Source organism: Felis catus, chromosome B3, assembly GCF_018350175.1.
Source record: "Felis catus isolate Fca126 chromosome B3, F.catus_Fca126_mat1.0, whole genome shotgun sequence".
Taxonomy (NCBI): Eukaryota; Metazoa; Chordata; class Mammalia; order Carnivora; family Felidae; genus Felis; species Felis catus.
Genome location: NC_058373.1, coordinates 32,596,396 through 32,614,173, shown reverse-complemented (window position 1 = coordinate 32,614,173; position 17,778 = coordinate 32,596,396). Strand labels below are relative to the sequence as shown.

Genomic DNA, 17,778 nt, shown 5'->3' with positions numbered 1-17,778 from the left:
CCCACCCCAGTCATCACACCCACTACACAGAATGCAGCACATCCTGCTAATGACTCGTGGGCCCCAAGAGAATGGTTTCAGCTTCTACGGGGTGTTCCTGAGCTGTGTATACTCTCTACACAGCCTCATGCATGTCATTCAAAGACAGCTGCAGATGCTCATTAGAAGCCACAAACAGGTATCCCCATTCACACACACAGTATGGAAACACCCCTATATACACATGGCCACCATTCCTTTTCACTTAATCTCTTGGAAGAAACAAAACAAAACAAAACAAAACTGGCATAGAGAGACTACTGAGGGCCTTGTGGCCCTCTGTACATAAAGCTAATAATACACCCAGGCTAGAAGAGTTTCTAAAATTAACAGAGCGGGCGCAAAGCGGCTGGGAGTGCTGACTCGGGCAGGCCTGCCACTCCAGCGGGTTTCTACACTTTTCCCAGCTCTAGTTCCCTCAATTACAGACCAAATTTGAGACAGTAATTAACAGGAGAACGTTTGCATTTAGTGGTCTTCATAAAACCAAATTACATGAGGGAAAAACAACCATTTCCTTGCATTCTGACTAATTATTTCAATCGTGAGTTTCCAGATGCTAAGGGATTTTTCTGGTGCCTGATCTGGGCTGGGGTCGGAATACTGGAGCATTCCTCCCCACAAACCACTATCCTGAAGCATCACAGAACTACCCAAAAGGCAGCATAATATAGTGGGAAGAAAAGCTTTCAGAGCCAGCCAACCTGGGTTCAATTCCTGGTTCCATCATTTACTAGCAAGTCACTTAATCTCTCCATGCTTCAGTTTCCTTGTCTGCTCAATGAGGATAATAACAGTACCAAACTGGCAGAATTGTTGTAAGAATGAAATGAATTGACGTTTGTAAAATGCTCTGGCCTATGCCTATCTGTATCACTAAGTAAGGCAACAAATTCACAGGAAAGAGGTGAGGGAGGTGAGGGAGGAAGATGAAATCTTCCAAGGAAGAGCCAAAGCAAAGCATCTACTTGGGGGTGGGGGTCGAAGGGAGCTTAGAATGATTCTGGGAGAATCCAGGAGTGGAAGTCAAGGACCACAATATTCTGCGAACGGTCAGACAACAGAACCAATCTACCTTGGCAGACAGATGCCCTGACCTCAGGGAGCTCATGGTCCAGTCAGAGCACAAGGCTTAGTTAGAAGACAAGTTGAGCAATGATGTAAGAAACCATCCCAGGCAGCAGCCCATGCAGCTGAGAAGGTGAACTCCTGGTGGCTCAGAAGGGCGAAGCCAGAAAGTGTTCCTGGAGGAGCTGGTCTTTGGAACCTGTCCTTGGCCTTGGAGACGACCTCTCCTTACTCTTGCAAGATGATTCCACAGACATCCAAAAGCAGGGCTGGACGAGGGGTGAGGAAATGGTTCAGCACCACGGACAGCTCCCAGCGCCAGCGAGCCCCATTCTGTTGGTCCAGCCAGGGACAGTTTGCAACAGCCTCCCCACTGCATCCTCTGCTCCCTGGGCCCCTCTTCTTGCCAACCCCAGTGATTAGAAGCATCTCAAGTGATTCCTTAATGTCCCTGGGCTTTTTTACGGGGGCTCCTTAGTGACCGAATTCATAAAGCCTCCAAAACATTTTACATGTATCAAGCGCTTGCTTTGTGCTTTCCATGCATTACTTCATTTAATCCACACCAGCACTGAGGTGGCTGTTAACATCTGTGTTTTGCAGATGATGACACTGAGGCTCAGAAAGAAATATCTACCTAAGACCACACAGCTAGTGAGGAAAAGAACGAGATTCAGAGAGGTCTGGGGGACTTGAGAGCCTGACTGCTTAGGATTTTAGGCACCTCAATGGGATGCAGGGAGGGAGACAAGCCTTACTGGCATCTCTGCATCACACTAGGGAGGTAGCCTATCACAGCAGGTGTGGTCCTCTCTTGTAGACGAGAGAGGAGAAGAGATATGGTGACAGATGGTGACTACACTTATAGTGGTGAGCACTGAATAATGTATAGAATTGTTGAATCACTGTGTTCTACACCTGAAAGGAATATAACATTGCATGTCTGCTAAACCTCAATAAGATTTTAAAAAGAGGCAGAAGAGAGACTTGTGAAGAGGTTTTGAGGAGACCCATCCTCCTGATGTCAGAGCCCTCTGAGGTGCTTCCTGGGTGGGGGAAGTAGCACACCTTTCAAATATTAAAAGCACCTTGGTCATCAGCAACCAGGTACAGTTGTGTGAATCTGTAAAAGGGGAAAACTAAGGTCCATGGAGGAACAGTAACATTTCCAAAACCTTGAGCTGGATGCCCCCTATTTCCCTAGCATCTCACTGTCCCTGGAGTCATGCATAATTAAATTCCACAATCCAGGGTACACACTCCATGGTAGCGTGTGGCAAGCCCTGGCAGGGAAGTCATGGACAGCCAGACTCAGGCATGCTGGAGTTGGCACATGCCTGCATTAGAGGCTTTGTTCTCTCCAAAGCCAGAGGACCCTCCCGTATCCCAGTGTTCTCAAAGATAAAAGGAAGCCCTGGCCAGCAACACACCTCACCGCGGTTTCAGCCCCATGATCCCAGGCCTGTCCTCCCTCATTCCTGGACCTTCCTTCCCACCTGGCCATCCAAGCAGGCAGGTGGCCTCTCAGCAGGCGGATGTGGCCCGAAGGCCAGCTTTGGAGGAGGTCTCATGTGCAGAAGGAACGGGGGATGGCAAAAAGCCAAGCAGCCCTTTTACACTGACACCTGGAGCATTTCATCATTTGGTCTGAGAGGAAGGTTATGGTCTCAAGGGAGCTGAGGGAAGCGAAGATAGGAGGCTCCTGATCCTGAACGCAGAGACTCAAGGACCAGACCAAGGGCCCTCTTCTTTCCTAGGGGCTGAGAGGAGTGAAGGGTAATAAAATGGGAGCAGGAGAAGTAGAAGCCGAACAGGGATGGCCTCCTTCAGCCTCCTCTTGCCCACATATGCCCATGCTTGCCCGTGAGCACATATGCTCACGCACACAAATGCATGCACATGCACACACGTGCACATACCTGCACACGTGCACATGCACACACCCACCCCTGAATACATTTTTGTACACGTTTCATCCATGTGCTCCTGTTAATTTTTCCCTCGTACACACATGTTTGCATACATTCCCTGGGACTCCTGCCAGCTGGAAGAAAGAGTGTCAGTGTTTTGCCCATTACATTCTTTTCCATCCTTCAGGATTCATCTGAAGGGCTACTTCTTCCAGGCTTCTCCAACCTCTCACTGATGGAGCCTCAGCCCAGCCTGAGCCCTGGCTTTGGACCTCCTAGAACGCTGCATCTCCCTGAGGGCAAGGGCCTTGTCCCAGACAATGCTGACTGCAGGCCAGGGTCCCCATGCTCTCTCCCCGGTGAGTGGCACACCCAGGGCCCCATCTTCTACCCCCTCCCTCTGTGTAGACACCTCTCCTAGCGCCAGGCCTGCATTCCCACCTGCCACCTAGAGGGCCCGCTGGCTCCTGCACCCAAGTCCAAGGCTGAACTCAGCATCTTCCTCCTCAGGACTAAATGGTACAGTCAGCATTTCAATCACCTGGGCTTAAAACCACAAAGCCGTCCTCAGCTGCTTTCTCTTTCCCGCAGGCCCCATATGCAGTGACAAGTCTTGTCCAGCATCCTCTACGATGGCTTCTGGATCTGTCCCTGACCGCTCCGTTCTAGATCAGTTCCTCACTGCTCCTCACCTGGACCCATGTCCCTGCTGCCTACCTGGATCTAACCTCCACACTCTTTCCTTCCAACTCACACGATCTCTGGGTTATCTTCCCAAATATTATGATTACATCACTCCTTGCAAGCTTGAGCAGACTCCCACAACTACAGAAGAAAGTTGAAGCTCCAAGATCTGGCCTCGCCTGTGCCCCACTTCTCCTGCTTCCTTCCCAGTAGCCACCGGACACCCGACCCCTGGCTCTATCGCCATCCACATTCTCACTTCTCCTTCTCCTGAGAACCACCCCAGCCTCCTGAACCCCCAGCTTGTGAAATCCCTTCCCTGTTTGACTGCCTCCTCCTCCGGGAAGTTTGTGTAGCCGTGCTGTGTGCCTGGGAGCAGCTGTCGCATCCTGCCCCTTTCAGCAGGCTCTCCTCTCTGCCTCCCAACAAATCACAGAAACCAGAAATCCGGGAGTCCTCGTGTCTGAGACAGGGATGGCAGCGGGGAGACCCCTTGGGTTCCCAAGCCATCCCTTGGTGTTCCAGGCCCAGCACAGACGACTGACCCATGTGACAGTGAAGACAACGAAACTGGAGGGGGCCAGGGGCCAGTGTTTTTTGGAGACTTATTATTTGCCAGGCCCATTTATTTACTCATCTGAATACCTTATATGGATTATCTTATTTAATCCTCATAAAAACTCCGCGAGGGAGATACTAGGATTATGCCTATTTTACAGATGAGGAGACTAAGGCACAAGAAGTTGAGAAGTTTGCTATAGATGGTGCGTCAAGAATTGAAGCCCGAAGAGCCTGCCTCCAGAATCCCACTTTTAACTACTCTACAGAAATATCAATCCGGCTCGTAGTATTTTCCTCTCTCCCAAACTCTGTACCTCCTTCTGCTTCTCCTCCCCTCACTGAACTTGTCTCCTGTGCTCTCTTCACCTTCATCCTCCACCTCTTTACTTCCTGACCCCTCCAGCGCTTCCCTTAAACAAGCCTTCGCTGTGTCCTAAGGATGTCACTCTCCCAGTGCCACACACCTCAGTGTGGGGGGTGGGGTCGGCATCCTCCCCGCTTCACGCTGGTGCCACTTCCTGCCGGCGCTGGAATGTTTTCAAGATCTTAAGAGCATCCTGTCATTTTCTGACCATCCTGCCAACATCCATCTGCCACCCTTGGGGGCCCTGGCAGTGCCGACACTTGGTTCACAACCTCCCATTCCACTCCAAACCCTGCCATCGCCCTGGGTGACTTCTACTCCGTATATCAACCCAAACGCCCAGCTCCTCAGTGGCTTGGTGCCCTGACTCTAATGACCGCACATCAGTCACCCGCTCCTGCAGTGTGGGATGGACCATGTCACTGTCCCCAGTTCTTCCATCTCTCGCCCCAACCCCCTTTCCCTCCAGCTCTCTTAGCCAGTCATGCTAAGTCTATTCCTTAGTGTCTGTCCCAGGAACCGTGAGTCACAGAACCCTCTGCCCCCTCTCCTCCCCTGAGACATACTGGTCCAGGTCATCCACCTTTCTCGCCCAGTCCTTCCAGCACCCACTTCACAAGGTCACACCCTGGCTCGGGACCACCATTCACCCTTCACGAAACTGCAGAACCCTTCAGTGCTTCACGAAACTGCAGAAAACCCCACAACCTCAGACCTGTCCTACAAAATATTTAAGCACCTTGGCTCCTGTGCCTCACTTTCCTCATCAAGGCTTCCATATTCAGCCGGCCTTCCCCTCCACCAGCCCAGCCTTCCAGGAGACCCTAGGAAACACCCGACACCCTGCTCCTCCAGCAGCCATTTCAAATCACTTCCTCTCCTCAAAGCTCTGAAACTACTTTTCCGCCCATCTCAGCAGAGAACACCGTCTTCTACTTCTTAAAGAGAAGCCACCAGAATGTCCCCTTTCTCTTTCTGCCGCCAGACCCCTACCCTGCTTGCCTCTCCCTCATCCACCTCCCTCCTCCGGTCCCAAAGGCTTCGGTGACTCCTCCACCTGCCTCTTGACACCCATCCCCTCCCCCTCCCCAGGGATGCTGACCCATAGGTTACCCCTCCCTTGTCTGTATCTTTGGTCTCCCTCTCTACCCATCCCTTCCCATCAGCTTGTTCTTTTAAGCTCCCTTCATTAAAAAAAGTAAAATGGAACCACTCCGGATCCCCGCTGCCTTATCTCTTCTCCCCTCAGAAATGAGCTTCCTGGAAGAGGCGCCTCTCCCTCACTTCCCACACTCCTGTCGGCCCCCCAGGCCAAAGCACTGGGTGCTTTGCGGTCTGTTCCTGGCTGACCCTCACTGCGGGTCACTCTGTGGAGGCCCCTCGCCCCGCTGGGCTTTCTCCCTTTTCTCGGCCTCTCTTTTTCCTTCCCCCGAAGGGGCTCCTCTTCCCCTGCAAGACCTTTAAGTGCTTTTGTTCCTCTGGGCCCCGGCACCTTCTCTCTCTACACGCCATCCCAGGGTGACCTCACCAACTCCCAAAGCCTCCGTTGTTCGGCCTCTCTCTAAAGCTCCACACCCACGTGTTCGCCTGCCAGCCACCCCTTTAAACCTGCATGTTGTGCAGGAACCTCATTCTTGTCACATCCAGGTATGAGGAAACAGCTTCCTCCAAACCCTTGTGCTCCCAGCGCGTGTTCCTCCAGCCATCCAAACACTCAGTCTAGAAACCTGGGAGACACCCTCCATCTCCCTCATCCACCGACCACCCACTCAGAGAGTCTCAGCAGCACACCACCGGGCCTATCCCATGGCTCCTTAACTGGGCTCCTGGGCGCTGGGTGGGGTCCACATCCCGCCACCAATCCACTCTCCATGTGTTGCCAAGCCCAGAGGCCTTCTGCGCTCCCAGCTAAACCACGTTCCTCACCGTTGCCCCCCAGGGCCATCCTGATCTGGACTCTGCCTCCTCCCCGTGTCTCATGACCCTTCCTCCTCTCGTCGCTCTGCTCCAGACATACCAGCAGCTTTCAGTGCCCCATGTACACTACGCCTCCTGTCCTCTAGGGCTTGCCTACACACTGGCGTCTGCCTGGGTCTCTCCTCCCCGCCCCTGCCCACCCCAGGCTCCTTGGCTCAGAGGCGTCATTTCTTTGTATCCTAGGAAATCTGGTTAGGTGCCCCTTGCGTGTGTTGCCCTAGCATAGTATTTATCACACCACGATGAAATGGTGTGTGTTTTCATCTCGTGGTCTATGTGCCTCTCGGAACTTGGCACAGGGCGTTCAGGGCCTTTTGCATGGTAGGTCCTGACGAATGTGTGAATGGATAGGTGAATGAATGAACGAACGCATGCCTTGGGGAACAAAGCTGAGTGACAGGTGGCCCAGCAGAAGCTGCGTGAAATGGCAGCTCACTGAGACCCATGAGGCTTTCACAGGGCCTCGGATGATCAGGGTGGAACTTATCCTGTCCAAACCCCGTAGACTCCAAGACTCCCAGGAACATCCATCAGAGAATGGCCCCCCTACCTGGTGCTGAAAACCATGGTGGAAAATTCACAGAGAAGGAAGGGCAGAGTTGAGGAAGCAAGGGGGACTAGGTGAATGAGAGGCCAGGAGACGCATGCGGGTTGGGGTTTCTGACAGAACGGGATGACAGGAGGAGCTGGCGGGGGGACACAGTGGCTTCAACGTAGGCATGACCATTTCCAGCCTGACCAGTGCAGGCGCCTGGTAATCGAACACCCCCTCATTAAGGGCATGGCCTCTCATGAGGATTTTAAGGATTCTCCCTCCTCCCCAAATAGGCCTAGCACAGAGATCCAGGAGGTGGAGGTGGGCAAGGGGAGGGGGCAAAGGGCAAGAGCAGCAAGGAGGCTTCTCCTAGGATCTTCTCCTAGGATCCCCCTGTGTTGCCCCCACCTTGCAGATCCAGCATGAGTCTTCTGTCCTCAGCCCCGCCACATGCTCCCCGAGAGCAGAGACGATTGCTCTTCCTTTTCTGAGATGTGAACACAGAGCTGGGCCTTGGGGGTGGGTGGTGGGGCGAGGGGGGCAGTGGCCTCTGGGTAAAACTGTCTTATCGCTAAAGAGATGAGTGGCTGTTGCCAGTGGGGGGGGGGGGGGGGGGGAGACTGCCAAAAATAAAAATGAAAAAACTACCCTAAAACGTTAACGCTGATCACTGCTACGTGGTGGGATTATGAGTGATTTTGTTTTCTCCATCACACCTTTCTATATTTCCTACATTCTGTTCTATTTCTAGATTCTTTATTTTCTTAAAAGTGGGCAAATATTCCCTTTATGATCAAAACTCCGAAACCTGCCTTTAGCCGATGACCATGCCCCATGCTGGGAGGAGTCCCCTCGCGTGTGTCAGGAGACAGACACACTGGGTCCCCGGGGGAAGCTCTTAGGCAGCCAGAGTAAACACGCAGGAAATGTGTTAGCAAGACGGGGAGGTCAGGATGAGCAGATTTTTTGGAGGAGGGCAGTGATGAAGGAGGGAGGGAGGCCATTTGAAGGGCAGGTGTGATAGGCAAAGGAGACCACGTGCCCGCCCACAGCACACACGTGGGCACGCACACAGGCGAGCTGGCTTCCTTGTCTTCTCTCCCTCCCAACCTTAAAAACTGGATCGTCAACCAATCCTTCCCTGCTCCCCACCCCGTCCAGGCTCCTGTTCGTTATTCTCTGAGGCGGTGCAGCCCAGCCCCCTCACCACCCCACCCCTACTGGAAGACGCTGCCGGCAGCCTGTCTGGGGGTTGGGCGGGGTGCTCCCTGCCTGCGCCCCTGGGCTGGCATTGTAGACTCTCCCTCTCCCTCAGGCTGGAACTCCGCCATCCGGCAACCAACCAGGGCCAGGCTGGGCCCACAGGTGTGGCGTCTGAGGGCATAAACCCCCATTCTCACCGCCCACTCTTTTGACCAACCACCCTGACTTGGGGGTCTCCCCCCTGTAAAAGATGAATTGCTCCCTTCCTCCCACCAGCCCCTGGCCACTAGGGCTCTATTTTTAACCCACCTCAAACCCTCTGACTCAGAATCACAGGGCTCCCAGGTAGCTGCTCCCTCAGCCGGCAGCCTGGGGCTGCCTCCAAAACAGATTCGGCACCAAGGGCATCTGGTGCTTGGTTTATGGGTGGCTAGCTGCGATTTGGGCGCATTTTTATTTTCTAATTTTTCTATGTGACTTGAGGAACAAAATTTGTTTTTGTTTTTGCTTTTGAAGTCCCAAAGAAGACCCATTCCCCCGTCTCTTTGCGCAGTCCCTCCCTGTCCTGGGGCTGAGGCCCTAGCCTTTCAGCATACAGTGAGGGCTAGACTCCGCTATTCCCCAAGCAGAGGTGAGCTGAGGGCTGTAACTGATGGAATCTTCCCCTTCTGTGATCTTTCAATCATACAGCACAGTGCTTCACAAACCTTAATATGCACACAAATCACCTGGGGCTTTCACCAAGACACAGACTGGGATGTACTAGGTATGGGGTGGGGGCTGAAATCGGCATTGCTGATAGGCTCTCTAGTGACACCGAGGCGGCTGATCCAGGGACTACACCAAGGAGCCAGGCTATAGCATATGGTAGGGAGGTCAGGCATTCTAGTGTTTAAATACCTGGCTGTGTGGCCTTGGAAAGATCACTTAACTTCTCTGAGCCTGTTTTCTCATGTGCACAATGAGAACATTAATGCCACCTCACAGGATTCTGGGAGAATTCAGTGAGATATTCATAATCTGCTACACAGTGTAAATACTCAGCACATGCAGGCTGTTACCATCACCATTATTATTCTTGTGACCACTAACATGCAGGTCCTGGCCTGAGGGCTATGGGGATACTGACGTGTGTGGACTGGTCCCACCACAAGGAGCCCTCAGTGTGGTGGATGGACAGACCCACCCCACACGGGAGCTGATGATCCGGACCAGTTCCATGGGCAGATGAGGCCATAAGCCGGCGGGGGCGGGTAGTGAGGGGATTGTCTGGCTGGGGTAGCTGGAGGGGAAATTCAGCCAGGCTTGAGACAGGGACAGAGAAACGGAGCAGCATGGCCTGCTGGGCACTAAAGCCCCACACAGGACATGGCCCGAGTGTGTCCACTGGTCAGGAAGGTCAGTGTTGTGGTTACGGGAAGGAGGTTTACGCTGCACAGCAGAAGGAATCTAGGCCAGGGGCACACGAGTCTTCGGTTCTAGTCCCCTCTCCATCTCTCACTTGCTGTATTCCCCGAACAAGTCCCTGCCTCTCATAATCCTTTTCTCAGTTTCCCCACTAATGAGAGAGGATGGAACCAGCCGATCTCTGAAGACTCGCCAACTCCATGCATCTCTGCAGTGCAGAGGCTAGAGGCCAGCCAAGGGCAGCTGGCCAGATGGAGAGCTCGCTGAGAGAGAAGTGTAAACCGTAGAGAACTCTGACACCCCGTCCCCCAACCCAACACTGGTCTGCAGAGAAGACGGGGGGGGGCCACCCGAAGGCCAGACTGAGAAGCCATGAAGTTTGCAGAGGAAGAAAGTTCCTCCAGGCAAGGGACTGTGGCTGCACCTTCTCAAAGGCACAACTGAGCACGGGCCCCGCCATAAGGAATACCAAGATATCAGCCCATCGCTCCTCCGATGGGCTCAGACTTCCTCTGGAGACCCTCAGTCTGTGCATGCACAGATACGCTAATGTAAGAGGAAGCACACATAGACACACACATGTGTACAGCAGGGGTCATCTACGCTCCAGCGCTCCGAGCTGCCACGATGCTGTGTGCCTTCAGGCCAGCGGCCTAACCTCTCTGAGCTTCACCCAGCTCACAAGACCATTTGGGGAAAAATGGGGAGGGAACTAGCAGTTGGAGAACTTACCCGCCCAGCTGACAGGAAACAAAGAAGGCTCAAGCACAGCTGTCCCCTCTCAGGAGAATGGAACAAAAATAGCGTACTGCTGTGGAGTAGCACGTGAACTCAACCTCGGGGGATCTCAGGTAGGGGCGCTCACCTGCTCCTGAGCGAGGGAGCACCAGTGTGAAGGGGGAAATGAGATGGATTCAGGGCAGAAGTGGTGCTCTGGTGACAGATGAGGCTAATGAGGACAAGGACGCCGCGGGAGGGCTGCCCCACAGAAAGTAGCTAAATATTGACTCTGGGAGGGTCTACATGGCCCCCTTCTCGCTGGGATGGGGGTTCCCTGGAGGCGCCTGGGCTCTTGAGAACATGAGCCAGATGGGACTCCGCTGCCTTCCATCTAGGAAAACACAGTGTGACAAGGACGCAGAGTGAGGGCCATGTTCCCTGGGGTCCCGCCAGCCTCCGGGTTTTACGATTCTGATTGCTAACAGAAGAAAAGGTAACGACTCCCCCGAGAGGGGCCTATCATAAATGGGCTCAGATGGCGGGCTGGGGAGCAGGCATTTCACCCCCAGGCTCTGGGGAGCACCGGAGGGCTGAGGCAGACGAAGTGCACTCAGAGAGCTGCAGACTGCTTGCGCGGAGAGGGCCTTAGGGGTGCCCAGCTCACTGGCTCCTAAAGTGACAGAAGTAGAATCATCTCGGTGCTCCCCACAATTCTACCCACGCCGGCCCCACACAGGGAGGCCCAGGCATCCGTAATTGCATACAGCTCCCAGGGGTCTCTGCAGCCTGCCGATTTCAGCTCTGGGGTCTTGAGAAAACCCAACCCCTCTCTGGAAGCATTTTCAGATGAGGAAAGGCAGGCGCAGGGAGGTGAGGCCTCGGCTCAGTCCTCACAGCTGGACGGGGCAGAGCAGAGCATTCACTGGTCTCTTATGATGGGGGGAGGTCTGAGGTGGGGGGCTCGGCTTGTCCCCAGAAGCTGTGGAGCAACACAGAGGGATGAGGACTCCTCAGAGCCTCTGGGACAGGATGAACAGCTTGTCGCATCTCCTTTCCCTGCCAGTTCCAAAGCCGAAGGTGCTGCTGGCCTGCCCCGAGGACCCCTCCAGTCACAGCTGTCTACTACGACCTGTGCTCTCCACGGATCCTCACATCTAAACTCCTCCGAGGCCAGGTCTGAGCTTCCAGGAGGGGAAGACTGGCCCCCAGGAGAGATGGCTGGAGGAAAGGGGGGTGGGGTTTGCCTAGGGAACAAGAAAGCCTGCTCTCCACTCCCACAGGGGCCGTGGTCTAATGGCGGAGCTCAGCAGACCACACGGATGCCACACAACATACTAGGGAGCCTCCGGCCTGGCCCCCAGCACTGAGGGCTAGCAGAGCCTCTGCAGAAAGAGACGCGTGTGTAAGGAATTCCCACATCCCCAGGAGCCAGGGGCTGCACAACTCCAGGATCATGCCCCGATAGGCCTCGGCGGAGTCTCCAGAAAGAGGGAGGGAGGTTCTCATCAGCTCTACTCATCAGCAGTGCTGTCCCTGCCCTGCTGGCTCAATTTGTACTAATGGGGTCAGGATTACGGGTTCAATACCTATTTGGGCAATTAGCTTTGCTCTCTTCTCAGCCTCAGACGGAGGCCTGACCCTGGACACTGAGACAGGAAAGGACTTTGCTGAGGTCATACAGCGGAACAGGAAGGGGGTCAGGAGGCCAAACTCGGCGTGGAAGGGGTGGGCAGTTATAAGTCAGGAAAGCTCAGGATGAGAGGATCTGGGGGCTCCAGGGTGGGCCAGCCCCGATGCTGCACACACAGGCCCTAGCTGTGGAGTCTTCCCAGCTAGACCATGTTTCTTCTAAAAGGTGCTGGTGGCCCTGTAGGCTTGTCTTTCCTGTCCTGCAGAAAAGAACAAGCACCTCGTATCCTCTGACAGACTATATAGGTGGGAGAAACCCCTGGCTGCCTTTGGCGATGAGTGGCCGGGGACGCACGTTAATCATTGACAGGGGCTGCTCCAGCTTGCAACAGGGAACTGCAGGGTAATTACTTCTGGGCTCCAGGCCACACACTCAGTGACATTAATGCGGTGGCAACACCTGCCTTCCAGGCTGAGTACAGCAGGGAAACAGGGTCTTCTCAGAGGTTGTGCAGCTGGGGCCAGGAGAGCCGCCTGGGCCACAAGAACCCAGACAGTCCAGAGGGACGTACATACGCATGCAAACATATGCACACATACTCAGCATCAGGGGCAAGACCCAGGGCAGTGGGGTCACAGTCCTGAAGGGTGAAGGGCAGAGCTGAATGAGTACAGGTCCGAAAAGGCAGATTTGGGGGCGCCTGGGTGGCAACTTGGGCTCAGGTTATGATCTCGCAGTTCGTGAGTTCGAGGCCCACATCTGGTGAGCTCGAGCCGCGCTTGGGGCTAAGCACTGACAGTGCAGAGCCTGTGTGGGATTCTCTCTCGCTCCCTCTCTCTCTGCCCTTTGCTCACTCGCACTCTCTCCCTCCTCTCAAATAAATAAATAAATCTTAAAAAAAAAAAAAAGGCAGATTTTTAGTGACCTGCTCTTAGTGCTTGCCAACACCCACCCCAGCCCCTTAGCTCCATCTCCCAGAAACCTACTTACAAGAAAGTGTGCTGAATGGTTCTCTCTTTCCTTCAAATCAGCTCAGATCTGCTTCCTCCAGGAAGCCTTCCCTGACCATCAATCCATAGTGATCTACCCTAAGAGGCGCTGAAATCCTATTCTCATATTGCCAGGTAGGTAGTGACCCCCATCCACCATAGTGGGTGAAAGCGGTCTTGGGATGGAGCATCTGGTCTCTGAGGGGGCGTGACCCCCCCATCCCCCTCCACCTTGAGCTTGCCCCCCACCAGGCCCAGAAGACAGCGTATTAGCCAGCCCCATGTTACGCATTAATGTCTGAAAGCCTCTTCACGTAGACATAACACGTCCACCCACACAGATAAATGCTTAGACAGACACAAAATCATCAGCAGCCAATTATCAGGCCCCCACAGCTGCCGTGAGCAGACCCGGAGGCCCCGCTGCTGGCTCCACAGTTTGTGGAGCGGGGAGTGCAGTGGCTCGTCGGGAGCCCCTCCGTCAAGCCGCCACACGCCTCTGCCCAGCCCTGAGCACGGCTGTGCTGGAGCCCCGAGCCGGCTGCCTGGCTGGGAAGACAGACACCAGCCCCAAACAATGCGGGAGCAGAGTGGGGCGGGGAGCCGTCACGTGTGAGATTTGGTGACTCCGGCGTCGGCAGCAGTGGCACTGTTGTTTATTTATAATTTGTACTTTACCTCCCAGAGAGGACCGGAGGCAGCTGGCTCAGATGCTAAGGGGTGTAGGCGCTCAGGGAGCCTGAGAAAGGGGAAGGGCACAAGGTGGGCTGGGCCACACGCCCACCTTGCCCAAGCCCTGGACGCCTCAGCAAGGTACTGACGTTGGTTCTGGGACTCTGTTGGAGGGCTCCAGTTCCTGACCTCAGACCAAGGCCTTATCTTGGTCTCAGGCTGAGCCCTGAGCCTGGTCACAGCGTGGGCCCAGACCGTGGCCTCAGATAGAACCTCGACCGTGGACACACACTGAGTCCTAAACCAGGACTCGGCTTCCTCACTTCTCTGGAGGATGTGAGGAACAGACCACGTGACCACCTATTTCTCTGGTGGAGAGAACACAGACACCACTGACCACTCCCCCTTCCCCTAGGAACCCTAATCGCCCCTATTGAAGAAAGGTGCATCAACAGCATCTGGATATGGTGTCAAAATCCCAACGGCCTCCACACCAGTCAGGATCCTGGTCCAGCATCCCCAGGGGCGGAGCAGCCCCAGCGTGGGGAGTCAGGGCAAGCATGTCTCAGTCTGAAGTTGCTGATATGGAAAGATTCCCTTCTCACTGGATAAGCTTAAATTAAAAAGGGACTCTGAAAATACCCATCATCTCGAAATTCAGGCATGGAGCTGGGGCAACCAGAAAAAGCTCCGGTGAGAGACCATTCAGGACCTCCGGCTGGGGTCTAGGGGTGGACTGTGGAACTTTATGATCTTTGCAGCCAGATGTTACATAACCCACTTGGGTTCCAGTTTCATCTCTGACGTGGATTTATTCTGTGACCCTGGGCCAGTGGCTTCCCCTCTCTAGTCCTCTGCTCCCCTTTTATTTTAAGTTTTTCATATTATTAGAGACAGAATGCGTGAGCGGGGGAGGGGGCAGCAGGAAAGAGAGAGAGAATCCTAAACACCCTCCACACTCAGTGCGCAGGCCGACTCAGGGCACCTCTCTGCTCCCCTTTTATAAAATAAAGGCTTTCGACCAGGAGCTTGCTAAGGCCTGTCCAGATCTGGTATTCTGAGGCCTGTTAAACTTCCCATGCCAGCGCAGCCCCATCTCCTACAGCCCCTCTTCACCGATAATGTGTGGTCAAACATTGTCTCCCGTTTTTATTCTCAGGAGAATGTTTTCTTGAACTACTTTCATAGTCTAGCTTTTTAAAGCTAACAAAAAGAGAAGAAGAAGGAGACAAAGAGGGAGGAAGGAAGGAAGGAAAGAAGGAAGGAAAGAAGGAAAGAAGGAAGAAAAGAAGGAAGGGAGGGAGGAAGGAAGAAAGGAAAGAAGGAAGGAAGGAAGGAAGGAAGGAAGAAATGAAGGAAGGAAGGAAGGAAGGAAGGAAGGAAGGAAGGAAGGAAGGAAGAAAGGAAGGAAGAAAGGAAAGAAGGAAGGAAGGAAGGAAGGAAGAAATGAAGGAAGGAAGGAAGGAAGGAAGGAAGGAAGGAAGGAAGGAAGAAAGGAAAGAAGGAAAGAAGGAAGGAAGGAAGAAAGGAAGGAAGGGAGGAAGGGAGGAAGGAAGGAAAGAAGGAAGAAAGGAAGGAAGGAGACTCAGTTTCTTTATCTGGAAACTGGGGGTAATAGAACCTATTGTTCAGGCCACTGTGAAGAGTAAATAAAATATGAGACATAAAAGCTTCTAACAGTTTGGTACATGGTACAGATAGTTCACAAATGGTAGCTATTGATCTGTGAATCCACCTGGCTTTAGTTGGTTTGAATCTAGGGTTGTAAACTCAGAAGCCTCAGGGGTCAGGTAGCTAAACGTGCATAAATGACACGACTGGGACCTTAGGGACAGTGGGCAACTGGAGAGCAAAAGTCACACTGAAGGGGGCAGCCTCTTGTCTGCTCCAGCTGCCTGCTATGGTGTGGGACGTGGGGCCAGAACTGCCAGAGCTCTCAATGTTTCAGAAGCCCGAAAGCCAAATTTTTATGTTACATCTTTCCATTTTAAAGCACTGTCTCTGAGTTGTTATGACACACCATGCTGCCCAAACAGAACACATCTGGGCGCTGTATTTGGTCCCTGGGATGCTGCTTAGCAACTTCTCGTCTAAGTACTGCTGTCACATCTTGAGTACCTTTGGTGACGGGGTACTCTCCACCTCTTTGTGCTGCTTCCTCCTCAATTCTGGACAGGTGCTGATGATTAAGAGTGTCTTTGAGTGGCCTCCTAGGCTTTGGGATCACAGATCTCCAGGGCCCTGGCAATGCTTTCCCAGTAAAGCCTGGCTGGCAGAGAACATCCTCTCCAAAGCCAAGGCAATGCCCCTGCCCTCCCCATGGCCTGTTCTGGCTGACGAACGTGGATTCTTCAACATCCCCTGGGCCCAAGCAGGACCGCCTGGCCGGCCTTAGTAGCCCTTCTATTAATTAGCAACTGGCAGTGGCAGCTTTGTCGGAGCCCTTGAGCCAAGGGGTGTATGTGCTGGAGCTGGCCGCCTCCTTGGTTGAACGACAAGCCCCTCCTCCCCGCCTGAGCGACCGGGGCTGCACCTTCTACTCTGGGTGAATTCCCCCATGATGGCCAGTGTTGTGACATGGGCCACTCGGGCTGTGAGGACACTGCCAGCTCTGTCATCAGTATGTAGACTTGTGCCTGCCAGGGTGGGAGTGGGCAGAGAGAAGTGACAAGTCCCACCCACCAGGGAGGCTGCTAGGCATGGCGTGGGGCAGTGGACGGGGCATTAAGATTCAGACAACGCCCCTCCACCACAATCTCAAGGCACCAAGGCAGCCGCTGTTACTGGATGTCTCTTTCTCTTCCCGGGCAGCCACTATCAGAGCCATCTCACACTGACCCTCTTACCCTGACACCTCTGGACTCTCTCACTGACATCTGTCCCTTCCCAGAAACCTCCCTGCAGCACAGCAGTCACTGCTCCTCCAGCCGGGCCCGTTCCTCTGGCCTTTGAATGGGAGAGAAGGCACCCAGGCAAGGGGACAGGATGGATTCACAAGGGTCCTCTGGCCACCTGGCCTGCCCCTGTTCCTCTCATCCCAACAACCAGCATCCAGGGCCAGCAGGGTCCAAGCCGCAGTGCAGGCGGGGAGGCGGGTCTGTGAATCCAGCTCTCCCAGGCTTGCGGCTGACCTCTGTGGCGGAGGGCTGCTCAACCCAGTTCACAGAATTCACCCTGCTGTGCTCAGTGCTAGAGGCCAACTGGAGAAGACAGAGTCTCTGCCCTCAGGGAACTCAGTCAGGGAGCGTGGGACGAGCATAGAATATACACCCAATCTGAACCCCGGTCCTACAAGCTTGGCTCTGGGCTGGGCACCAGCAGCATAGCATCACCTGAGCACTTATCAGAAATACAGAATGTCAGACCCCACCCTATTTCTGACCTAATGAGTCTGAATCTATAGTTTAATAAGATGCCCAGGTGAGCTGGATGCCATGGCGATGTGAGAAGCACTGCATTGGAACAAACACAGAACTCCATCCAAATGCCCGGGGGTGTGTCAGGCAGGGACAGACGGATGATAGCGGCCGTGGTGGCCTGAGAGGACATCCCAGAAGACCCAGGGGCCCTACAGCATGGGAGAGGAGGGCAGAGGGACAAGCAGACAGGCAGGCAGACATCCCAGCCCTGTGTGAGGCAGGCCACCTGACAGCCCAAAGCGTCACAGCTCACAGAAGCTAAGGGAACAAGCAGGGGCAGGGTTGGGCAGGGGAGCAGCCCCCAGCCTCATCACGTGGTAGTCAGCCCACGGACTGAAGTCTTGCAAGGGGAGAACCTGGAGCCCAGCCCTCCCCGCCCAAGCGGTGCAAGGGGCCTGGCCCCATGGGCCTTCTGCGCACCTCGCATCCGGGGAGCACCTCAGCCCCGAGCTGGGTGCTGGCTTTTGCCACCAGCCCAGCCTCATCAGGTCGAACACGTCCTCGTCCCTGGAGAATCCCGCTGCCCACTGTGCCAGCTGACAGCACGGCCCAGGCAGCTCACCTTGGAATTCCCCTCTGCACCAAGGCGCCCTTCCCCCT

At 54.3% G+C, this 17,778-nt stretch overlaps 1 protein-coding gene and 1 long non-coding RNA gene across 2 annotated transcripts in view; one reads left to right on the top strand and one right to left on the bottom strand.

Moving 5' to 3' along the window:
* Positions 1–17,778, bottom strand: part of HCN4 (hyperpolarization activated cyclic nucleotide gated potassium channel 4) — a 45,199-nt gene that overhangs the window by 22,175 nt on the left and 5,246 nt on the right. The gene's annotated exons all lie outside the window — the stretch shown is intronic.
* LOC123385862 lies at positions 10,622–13,402 on the top strand. The gene is made up of 3 exons (XR_006599018.1): positions 10,622–10,961; positions 11,532–11,642; positions 11,749–13,402. It is a non-coding gene; the product is annotated as an uncharacterized LOC123385862 (long non-coding RNA).